The sequence below is a fragment of the Monodon monoceros genome, unplaced genomic scaffold, assembly GCF_005190385.1.
Source record: "Monodon monoceros isolate NGI ecotype Baffin Bay Population unplaced genomic scaffold, NGI_Narwhal_1 Super_Scaffold_3, whole genome shotgun sequence".
Taxonomy (NCBI): domain Eukaryota; kingdom Metazoa; phylum Chordata; class Mammalia; order Artiodactyla; family Monodontidae; genus Monodon; species Monodon monoceros.
Genome location: NW_021703780.1, coordinates 39961389 through 39964968, shown reverse-complemented (window position 1 = coordinate 39964968; position 3580 = coordinate 39961389). Strand labels below are relative to the sequence as shown.

Sequence of the window (3580 nt, the reverse complement as noted above, 5' to 3'; positions counted from 1 at the left end):
TATCACCAGAGACCTTGTTCCTGCCTCTCCTCTCTGCTTTCCATGGTGTCAACATTATCCTGACGTTGCCCTCTCTGGCCAGGATGGCTGTCAGCATTCCTGGTGCTACTCTGCTTCCTCCTTCAAGTCTGGTGGCAGCGAGCAAGCTCTGCTGGCAACTCTTGGGAAAGCAGAGGAGCTCCTTTCCCAGAATCCTCCAACATCCTGCGTCTCCTTGGCCTGAACTGGGTCATGTGCCCATCCGTGGACCAATTCCTGTGGCTGAGGAGCTTCAGTGATTGGCCGCAGACATCCAGGCCCCACCCCTGGGGCTGAAGGGAGCCAATCCTATCCAAGCAACATGACCAAGAGTTGGGGGTGGGGATGGGGGAAGTGCTCCAAAGGAAATGGGGTCTTTATTGCCATAAAGTGGGGGGAATGGATGCTGAGCCCTGTAAACAGCAGACTTCACACAGGGGACAGGGGAGGGGAGGAGAATCAGAGTTGATTACAGAATCATAGTCCCGTATTTTGGCTTGACTCTTATAAACTCCAACCATGTTCCTGGGGTTTTTCCTTCTTTGAGGCCTCTGCGAGCTGTGAGGAGGGGAAGGGAGCCATGGGCCCTGGGTGGAGGGAAGTGAGGAAAACCTCAGAGCTTCAACTTCGGCTGTTTTTCCTGAATTCTACTAATAAGGCTGGGAACCTGGGAACCACGTCCTGGGGAAACACAGGCCCTTAGCTCAGGTTCTGTGCTTGGAGACTTTCTGCCCTACCTTGAAAGTTATACCACTTTTCACAACAGCCCCCCTTTTTCGTTATAAAAACATTTCACGCCAAAGCCCACTAATGAAACACACCTTTAAAAGTTATATTTCTGCATTACAGTTTTCAACAAAGACATACTCGTCATGTTTGCTGGGCTCTGCTGTCTCACCTCCTGCAGAGATGGTCCTGTGGGACGCCTCTGTGTCCCGAGCCACGTTTGCAGGGACCAACTGCTTTGCTCGTTGTCACGCGCCAGGCGGTGCGGGGTGAGGGGGCCGTTTCCTGTTTCCATCTGCTTGAAAGTGTTCTCTGGTAAGCTTTCACTTTGCCCTGAAGTGTTTGTTCTCTGCTATAACTCTGTTTTTCAGCACACGATAACCGTGAGCCCTGCAAAGCACTGTCCATCTCCTGTGCGGGAAAGAGAAATCTTTATCACATTACATTTTAGTTACGAGCCACAGTATTTAATTTCAGGTCGTTGTTTATTCCTTACATAAACTTGTTTTCCTTGTTCAATGGCCGTGTCTTTCTGTGAGAAATTGGGTGCCTTGGCAGGGGATAGAACGTACCGTCTTTTTTCATTCAAATTAATGAAAATATTTTTCATTTTATGGTTTTTCATCCAGGAGCAGGGTGTTCAGAAATTAAAGTCATGGAGTGAGGGATAGGTGTACTCACCCTCCTGCATGTATCCCTGCTTATGACAAGGAACTCCACCTTGGCTGAGAAAGCCTCTTGGGAAGATCGGTGCTGTCCCCATTAGGCTCCTCCGGGCCCTTAAATTTTCCCTTCACATGAGGGTGTCAGTTATTCCATCCCCCTCCCATCCCCTAGGGCCCAACAAGGTTCAGCCAAGTCTAACTCACAGTGGGCAGGATGGGACGTGTTCCCTCTGGACAGTTCATCCTTGAGGGCATCTCCAAGATGGCACTAGATTTCCATCTCCCTCTGCAGGAGGCTGGAGCCACGGCATCTCCTGTTTAACACACCCACGTACCAGGCATTCAGAGCAGTCCCACCAGACGAAGGTACCCTCCCTGAGGATCAGAGACCAAAGAGAGAGTCTGTCCCAAACAAACCTGTGTTTAGAATGATCCCCCAGCAGCTGGGCCATGGATGGGTGGGGAGAGGGCCGGCCTGGGGGTTGGGGGAGGGTGTGAGGGCCTTAACGCTGTCAAGTGCTGCAGCAGTGGCCCAGGTGGGGTAAAGGGAAGCAAGAACACAGGACGTGGCTTGGCGGATGGGGGGGCGGGCTGGAAGGAGGGGTGGAGGATGACGGAGGGGACAGCGGACTATGGTGGGGGCGGGGGCGGACGTGTTCAATCTAGGATGTGCGGCGGGTGGGGTGCGTACCTGCTCTCCAAGCAGACGTGTCCAGTGGGAAACCGGATAGAGAGTGTAGCTCCAGAGTCCAGAGGGAGGTCTGGACTGGTCTGTCTTCCTGGTGGACTGCAGTTTCCTCACAGGCTGTGACAGATTATTGTCACACCCCCAGGGAGCACTGCACGTAGTAGGTGCTGAAGCAATGCCTATTGAATGAACAGGTGTGCTCCAGGCCAGCACAGGAGGCAAACCCAGGGGTCTGGATACACCTATGCATGCTTCTTTGTGTGCCCGCATGCGGGTGGGGTTGGGTGTGCAACGCCCAGTGTGGTCCGGCCTGCACCTCACCTCGCCCACGGAAGTTCCTGAGGGACCACTTCTCTTTCCGGCTGGATTTGTGTGACAGGTGTTGGCAGTTTATCTAACTGGCTAATGAAGAGGATGGGGTGCTAATTCCTTCTCACTTTATTGAATCCTCCAATCCTTCACGGCCTTAGGGCCCTGTGGGGGGTGGGGGTGTCATTAAAAGATGCTTCAGCACGCTGGTTATTGCCAATTAACAGACTCCAATATAAACAATTAATAAAGCCACTGTGGGGGACGAGCGGGGAGGATTCAATGCCCCAGCCTGGGCCAGCTCTGCCAGCTCTTGGGCGCCAAGGCCCAGATACACACAGAGGGCCCTGCCCTGGGGGCGGGTGGTTAGGAGTGATAGGTGCCTGGGAGGTGGTAGAGAGACCCAGGGGGAGAGTGCTGGCAGCATCTTCTCAGCCTCAGACCTGGGAGGGAAGGGGTGCTGCAAGTCCATAGCTATGATGCCAAGAGACCATAGTCCCAGGAGGGGAGGGGGTGGGCTGCCCAAATCCCCAGGGACCACCTTCACAGTGCTCTTGGGACCACACAGCCCACACAATTGCTCCCCCCACCTGTCCCCCACAGCCAAGCAATGGCCAGGCCTGATGGGTCTCCCCCTCGACCCAAGTCCAAGAAGCCTCTAAGAGAAGCCGGTGTGACTCCAGCCCACCGTAGTCCCCGCGGCTGCTTTCTAAGGGATGGAACGTGCCACACCTGCCTGGGAGTGGCCGTTCCTCTTAAGGGAAACTTTCGGGGGTCACTGTGTGAGCTTCCAAAAGGCTCTGGCATTAGTGAGCCCACGAGGGCCAGATACCGCCAGAGCTGATCCTGTGATATCTTCCAACCGACCTTAGCGGGAAGTTTGAGGTAGAGGTGGGGAAACACTCGCACCTGGAGGGAAGGGTGAAGGAACAAGCTTTACGTGTAACTTCAACCCTCTCAGCCAGTCAGAGGCTGGACTCGAGCCCAGGGCCAGGCTCCACAGGCCATGCGGGCTCTAGGCCACGGGGGCAAACTTATTCATAAAAAGGCCAGGCAGTAAATATTTGTGTTTTACAGGCCCCATACAGTCTGTGTCATGACCATCCATCTCTGCTGACATGGTGCAAAAGCAACGTAGGCAATACATAAACAACCAATTGAGGCCGTGTGCCAA

The 3580-nt window shown here is 54.1% G+C and overlaps 1 long non-coding RNA gene across 1 annotated transcript; it reads right to left on the bottom strand.

The window, feature by feature from the left end:
* Positions 1 to 840: 840 nt before the first annotated feature.
* On the bottom strand, positions 841 to 1932 carry LOC114908141. Its single transcript, XR_003796854.1, has 3 exons — positions 1827 to 1932; positions 1614 to 1723; positions 841 to 1155 (listed from the first exon to the last, which is right to left on the bottom strand). It is a non-coding gene; the product is annotated as an uncharacterized LOC114908141 (long non-coding RNA).
* Positions 1933 to 3580: the final 1648 nt, after the last annotated feature.